Source organism: Sminthopsis crassicaudata, chromosome X, assembly GCF_048593235.1.
Source record: "Sminthopsis crassicaudata isolate SCR6 chromosome X, ASM4859323v1, whole genome shotgun sequence".
Lineage (NCBI taxonomy): Eukaryota > Metazoa > Chordata > Mammalia > Dasyuromorphia > Dasyuridae > Sminthopsis > Sminthopsis crassicaudata.
This window is the reverse complement of record NC_133623.1, coordinates 57,535,141-57,543,568: the sequence shown is the minus strand read 5'-3', so window position 1 is coordinate 57,543,568 and position 8,428 is coordinate 57,535,141.

Sequence of the window (8,428 nt, the reverse complement as noted above, 5' to 3'; positions counted from 1 at the left end):
GTGCATACACGCTTATGGAAAACACTAAATCTAGTAGACTTGAAAGACGAACAGCTCTTATTGCAAGAGAACTCAGCAGTATCACCTCCAAAGAGCAGCCCTGAGCAAAACACAGCTGGCAAATGAGGATATATTTTTCGGGAGTGGTCGAAGTGAAGGGGCACAATGTAAAGCTGATGTACATTTTGCAAGCAAAGCTAATCTAGTCAACAAGCTCATGTGCCTCCCAGAAGAATTGAGCACCAGGATCTTTTTATTTTTTTTATTTTTTAAGTTTTCTATTTTCAAAACATATATGCAGATAGTTTTTCGACATTGACCCTTGCATAGCCTTGTGTTTCAGATTTTCCCCTCCTTCCCCATACCCCTCCTATAGATATCCATGTAAAAATATATGTTAAGTCCAATGTGTGTAAACATATTTATACAATTCTCTTGCTGCACAAGAAAAATCAGATCAAAAGAAAAGAAAATGAGTAAGAAAACAAAATGCAAGTGAACAACAATAAAAAGAGTGAAAATGCTATGTTGTGGTCTACACTCAATTCCCATAGTCCTCTCTCTGGGTGTAGATGGCTCTCTTCATCACAAGATCATTGGAACTGCCATCAGTCTTTTTATTGTTGGAAAGAGTCACATCCATCAGAATTGATCATCACGGAGTCTTGTTGTTGTGTGTATAATGATTTTCTGGTTCTGCCCCTTCTGTTCACTTCACTCAGCATCAGTTCATGTCAGTCTCTCTAGGACTCTGTATTCATCCTGTTGGTTGTTTCTTACAGAACAATAATATTCCATAACATTCATATACTTATTCAGCTATTCTCTGACTGATGGGCATCCATTCAGTTTCCAGTTTCTAGCCATCACAAAAAGGGCTGCCACAAACATTTTCGTACCTGGAGCACCAGGATCTTGAAAATGCAATTGCCACCTTCAGAAAAGCACCATGACAAACCCTGATGAAGTCAAAGAAAAATTTTATGACAGCCTAAAGACCCTTATCATTAAAAACAAGCTTAAAATTTTAAGTGATTTTAATATCAGGGTAGGCAAAGACTATCACAGTGTGGCAGAGAAGCCTTGGGGGGAGTAGAGTTGGAATAGTAATGGTATATATAGTAATATAGTACTATGGGAATTGAGTGTAGACCACAACATAGCATTTTCACTCTTTTTATTGTTGTTCACTTGCATTTTGTTTTCTTACTCATTTTCTTTTCTTTTGATCTGATTTTTCTTGTGCAGCAAGAGAATTGTATAAATATGTTTACACACATTGGATTTAACATATATTTTTACATGGATATCTATAGGAGGGGTATGGGGAAGGAGGGGAAAATCTGAAACACAAGGCTATGCAAGGGTCAATGTTGAATAATATAGTAATAACAATAGTAATGGTCAACTGTCACATATGGCAGGGAGTCCTTAGGAGGAATGGAGTTGGAAAGAGCAATAGTAATGCTCAATTACTACTGAAAACGTGTGCATTCCATGACCTAAAAACTTTGTGGATGTGCCCTTGCAATAAACATTGGCATTTATTAGACTATGTGACTGTAAGTGGACACAGATAGGATGTGAGAGTGATGAAGGCGAAGAGTGCTGGACTGATCATAGCCTTATCCTCTTTCAGCTAAATATTTGCAATCAATAAAAATGGAGGTGAAAACATAATGTGAATGGACTAGAGCAGTTTTGTGAGCAGAGTAGTTCATTGCTAAGTTGGAGGGAAAGCCGTGGATCAGTTCCTTTACTTTTCCAGGGATGACCACATTGATAATGAGGTTGACACACAATCTGCAGGAGATAGCTTAGTATTTGGGCAGCTTCAAAGGAAAGTGTGGAAGAGAAGTATTAAAGTGATTATCAAACAGAAGATCTACATTGTGCTGACTTTGTTGTATGACTGAAATCTGGACAGTCTGCCAGCACCGTTCCAGGAAACTGAATCGTTTACATTTGAATTGTCCCAGGAAGATCCTAAAGATCTCCTGGCAAGATAAAATATCGGACACCAAGGTCCTTTGTTGAGTTGAACTGCCAAGTATTCAAATTGTACTGGGAAGATGGCGGAGAGGAAACACACGACTCAGTGAACGTCCTCACTCCCTCACAACCAATTAGATAAATTAAGTCTCAAAATTAGCTCAGGATTGATAGATACCACAAGGACTGGAAGCACGACTTACCAGCTGAAGAGAATCTGGAGTTTCAACAGGAAAGGTCAGTTCTCAGGGGAGGAATAAGAAAGACCAGCACAGACGGTGGGGTAGGGGCACACTGCGCCCATTGCGCTGGGAGGGGCTCTGGGATCAGAGAAGCCACTGAGGTAAAGGAATCTGGCACAGGCTGTTAGCTCTTCTCTGCTAATCATTTAGCAGTTCAGAAGAGAAAGCCAAAATATTTTAAAACTCAGATTAGATTTTCCCCGGACCCTGGGGGTGACTCAGGCACCAGGGGGTGTGGCCTCAGCTACCTCCTGAGAATAGTTAAGAGACTGACAAGTGGGTGGATACGGCCCAAGGCAACACACACTGCCTAACTTAGCTGGAGGGAGTGGAACTCAGCTCCAGGAAGTCCCAGAGAAGCGGAACCTTTGAACTAGGGACCGCGGTTTCTGGCAGACACTTCCAGTTTGAGCGCAGGGGCTTCTTATGTCACCTGCTGCAGACACCCACTCCCCACCCGGACACATAGCCTGGGCTTCCTGCAGTCTTCACTATTCTACGCCCTCGAAGCACAGCAGTGCTAATCACCTCTGAGGCACTCCCAGGGAGAGGGTGGGGAACTCTCTCCCAGAGCTCTATCTTAGCTCCGGCGCAGGGGCCGCTGCATCCATCCCGTCTGGGAGGAAGCTGGTAAAGAAGTAAATAATTTCCTACCCCAGAGACAGACCCCAAAAGATTTTTTTTAAGTATGAGCAAAAAAGCTAGAAAAACCATAGATTCCTTCTATACAGAGAAAGAGCGGGTGTCCAACCCCGAGGAAGTTGACAGCAGAGAATCAGATAACAACCTAAAGGGGAACGATTCCTGCCCCCCATCACATAACTCTCTCCTAGAAGAAGCTCTTAAGAAATTGAGGGAGATCGAAGAAAAATGGGGCAAGGAAAGGGAAGTTATGATAGAGAATAACAATGTCCTGAAATTGGAGTTGGAAAAAATAAAGAATTCACAGGAGATGCAGGGAAACAAAATTAGTGAATTAGAAAAGGTTAAAAAAACACAGGAAAGTAGGATATCTGAATTGGAAAAGATAAAAAAGTCTCAAGAAAATAGAATTTCTGAATTGGAAAAAGAAAATAATTCTCAAAAAAAAAAAATTAGGGAAATGGAAAAAAACTCAATAGAGCAAAATAATTCATTTAAAAACGAAATTGGGCATTTACAAAAAGAACTAAAAACTGTGAAAGAAGAAAATAACTCCTTAAAAGTCAGGATGGAACAAATAGAAATGAATGATTCACAGAGAACCCAAGAATTAGTCAAACAAAACAAAAAAAATGAGAAGCTGGAGAACAACGTCAAATACTTACTGGGAAAATCTATAGACCTGGAAAATAGATCTAGGAGAGATAATCTGCGGATTATTGGACTTCCAGAAAACTATGACCAAAAAAAGAGCCTAGATTCTATTTTACAGGAAATTATCAAAGAGAACTGTCCAGAGATAATAGAAACAGAAGGGAAAGTAGATGTGGAAAGAATTCATCGAACTCCTTCTGAAATAGACCCTAAAAAAAGAACACCACGGAATATTGTGGCTAAGCTGCAGAATTACCACACAAAGGAGAAAATCCTGCAAGCAGCTAGAAAAAAACAATTTAAATACCAAGGTGCCACAATAAGGGTCACCCAAGATCTGGCTGCCTCCACATTAAAAGATAGAAGGGCCTGGAACCTGATATTCCGAAAGGCAAAAGATCAAGGACTGCAACCAAGAATGAACTACCCAGCTAAGTTTAGCATCTTTTTCCATGGAAGAAGATGGTCATTCAATGAAACAGAGGAATTCTATATGTTTCTAAGAAAAAAACCAGACTTAAACAAAAAATTTGATCTACATCCACAAGACTGAAGAGAAACAGAAAAAGGTACACAGAACCCTTGAGAACTGTAACTTTGTTGTGGGTATATAAAAAATACTCAAGGATAATTTGATTTTACTGATATAAAAGAAAAAAAGGGGGGTGTGGTAAAGGGAAGGAGGTCGGTTCAGAAAAAGGGGAAGGAGTGATAAAAAGAGGGAAACTACATCCCAGGAAGAGACATAGAAAATACACCATATCTGAGGGAACTTAGTGAGGGGGAGAATCATTGTGTGAATCTTACTCTCATCAGAAGAGGCTCAAAGAGTAAATAATTAACATATTTGTTTTTCAGAGAATTTTCTCTCACCTCATTAAAAGGGGGGAGAGGAAAAGGGGAAAGAAAAAGGAGAATAAGTGAAGGGACTTGGAGGGAGGGGGGAGGGATCCTAAAAAAAAAAAAAAAAAAAAAAGAGGGAGGGTTGCGCGTCACAAGGGGGGTCTGTAAATTAAATATCGGGGAGGGGGATCAGGGGGGTCAAGGGAAAAAAGTATAATCTGGGGATAATACGATGGCAGGAAATACAGAATTAGTAATTTTAACTGTAAATGTAAATGGGATGAACGATCCCATCAAACGGAGACGGATAGCAGATTGGATCAAAAAGCAGAACCCTACAATATGTTGTCTACAGGAAACACACTTAAAGCAGGGAGATACATACAGAGTAAAGGTAAAAGGTTGGAACAGAGCTTATTATGCTTCAGGTAAAGCCAAAAAAGCAGGGGTAGCTATCCTTATCTCAGATCAAGCAAAAGCAGAAGTAGATCTCGTTAAAAAAGATAAGGAAGGAAACTATATCCTGCTGAAAGGTAGCATAAATAATGAAGCCATATCAATACTAAACATATATGCACCAAGTGGTATAGCATCTAACTTTCTAAAGGAAAAGTTAAGAGAACTGCAAGAAGAAATAGACAGTAAAACTATAATAGTGGGAGATCTCAACCTTGCACTCTCAGATTTAGACAAATCAAACCACAAAACAAACAAGAAAGAAATTAAAAAAGTAAATAGAACATTAGAAAAACTAGGTATGATAGACCTTTGGAGAAAACTGAATGGCAATAGGAAGGAATATACTTTCTTCTCAGCAGTTCATGGATCCTATACAAAAATTGACCATATATTAGGACATAAAGATCTCAAAATTAAATGTAGGAAGGCAGAAATAATAAATGCCTTCTTCTCAGATCACAATGCAATAAAAGCTACATTCAGTAAAAAGTTAGGGGTAAATAGACCAAAAAGTAATTGGAAATTGAATAATCTCATCTTAAAGAATGACTGGGTGAAAGAGCAAATTATAGAAACAATTAACAATTTCACCCAAGATAATGATAATGATGAGACATCATATCAAAATCTTTGGGATGCAGCTAAAGCAGTAATAAGGGGAAATTTTATATCTTTAGAGGCTTATTTGAAGAAAATTGAGAAAGAGAAGATTAACGAATTGGGCTTACAACTTAAAAGGCTAGAAAAAGACCAAATTATAAACCCCCAACCAAAAATTAAACTCGAAATACAAAAATTAAAAGGAGAAATCAATAAAATTGAAAGTAAAAAAACTATTGAATTAATAAATAAAACCAAGAGTTGGTTTTATGAAAAAGCCAATAAAATAGATAAACCTTTGGTAAATTTGATCAAAAAAAAGAAAGAGGAAAATCAAATTGATAGTCTTACAAATGAAAAGGGGGATCTTTCCACCAATGAAGAGGAAATTAGAGAAATAATAAGGAGTTACTTTGCCCAACTTTATGCCAATAAATTTGATAACTTAAGTGAAATGGATGACTTTCTCCAAAAATATAGGCTCCCTAGATTAACAGAGGAGGAGATAAATTGCTTAAATAGTCCCATTTCAGAAAAAGAAATAGAACAAGCTATTAATCAACTCCCCAGGAAAAAATCCCCAGGGCCAGATGGATTCACATGTGAATTCTACCAAACATTTAAAGAACAATTAGCCCCAATGTTATATAAATTATTTGAAAAAATAGGGGATGAAGGAGTCCTACCAAACTCCTTTTATGACACAGACATGGTACTGATACCTAAACCTGGTAGATCGAAAACTGAGAAAGAAAATTATAGACCAATCTCCTTAATGAATATTGATGCTAAAATCTTAAATAAGATATTAGCAAAAAGACTTCAGAAAATCATCTCCAAGATAATACACTATGATCAAGTAGGATTTATTCCAGGAATGCAGGGCTGGTTTAATATTAGGAAAACTATTAATATAATTGACCATATTAATAATCAAATTAATAAGAACCATATGATCATCTCAATAGATGCAGAAAAAGCATTTGACAAAATCCAACATCCATTCCTACTAAAAACTCTTGAGAGTATAGGAATAAATGGATTATTCCTTAGAATAATCAGGAGTATATATTTAAGACCGTCAGTAAGCATAATATGCAATAGAAATAAACTGCAACCTTTCCCAGTAAGATCAGGAGTGAAACAAGGTTGCCCACTATCACCATTACTATTCAATATAGTACTAGAAACGCTAGCCTCGGCAATAAGAGCCGAGAAAGAGATTCAAGGAATTAGAGTAGGAAATGAGGAAATCAAACTATCACTTTTTGCAGATGACATGATGGTATACTTAGAGAACCCCAAAGACTCTGCTAAAAAGCTACTAGAAATAATTCAAAATTTCAGCAAAGTGGCAGGATACAAAATAAATCCACATAAATCCTCGGCATTTTTATATATCACTAACAAAATGCAACAGCAAGAGATACAAAGAGAAATTCCATTCCAAACAAATGTTGAGAGTATAAAATATTTGGGAATCCATCTACCAAAGAAAAGTCAGGAATTATATGAGAAAAATTACAAAACACTTGCCACAAAAATAAAGTCAGATTTAAATAATTGGAAAGACATTCAGTGCTCTTGGATAGGCCGAGCGAATATAATAAAGATGACAATACTCCCCAAACTAATCTATTTATTTAGTGCTATACCAATCAGACTCCCAAGAAACTATTTTAATGACCTAGAAAAAATAACAACAAAATTCATATGGAAGAATAAAAGGTCAAGAATTGCAAGGGAACTAATGAAAAAAAACTCAGAGGAAGGTGGTCTAAGTGTACCTGATCTAAAGCTATATTATATAGCAGCAGTCACCAAAACCATTTGGTATTGGCTACGAAATAGACCGGTAGATCAGTGGAACAGATTAGATACAAAGGACAAAAAAGGATACATCTATAGCAATCTAATCTTTGACAAACCCAAAGATTCCAACATTAGGGATAAAAATTCATTATTCGGAAAAAACTGTTGGGAAAACTGGAAATTAGTATGGCAGAAATTAGATATGGATCCACACTTAACACCATATACCAAGATAAGATCAAAATGGGTCCATGATTTAGGCATAAAGAGGGAGATAATAAATAGATTAGAGGAACAGAGGATAATCTACCTCTCAGACTTGTGGAGGAGGAAGGAATTTATGACCAGAGGAGAACTAGAGATCATTATTGATCACAAAATAGAAGATTTTGATTACATCAAACTAAAAAGTTTCTGTACAAATAATACTAATGCAAACAAGATTAGAAGGGAAGTAACAAATTGGGAAAATATTTTTAAAAACAAAGGTTCTGACAAAGGTCTCATTTCCAAAATATATAGAGAACTGACCCAAATTTATAAGAAACCGAACCATTCTCCAATTGATAAATGGTCAAAGGATATGAACAGACAATTCTCAGAGGAAGAAATTGAAACTATATCCACTCACATGAAAGAGTGTTCCAAATCACTACTGATCAGAGAAATGCAAATTAAGACCACTCTGAGATACCACTACACACCTGTCAGATTGGCTAAGATGACAGGAACAAATAATGACAAATGTTGGAGGGGATGTGGGAAAACTGGGACACTAATACATTGCTGGTGGAGTTGTGAAAGAATCCAGCCATTCTGGAGAGCAATCTGGAATTATGCCCAAAAAGTTATCAAACTGTGCATACCCTTTGACCCAGCAGCGCTACTACTGGGATTATATCCCAAAGAAATACTAAAGAGCGGAAAGAGACATATATGTGCCAAAATGTTTGTGGCAGCTCTTTTTGTTGTAGCTAGAAACTGGAGGATGAATGGATGTCCATCAGTTGGAGAATGGTTGGGTAAATTGTGGTATATGAAGGTTATGGAATATTATTGCTCGGTAAGAAATGACCAGCAGGAGGAATATAGAGAGGCCTGGAGAGACTTAAATCAACTGATGCTGAGTGAAATGAGCAGAACCAGAAGATCACTGTACACTTCAACAACAATACTGTATGAGG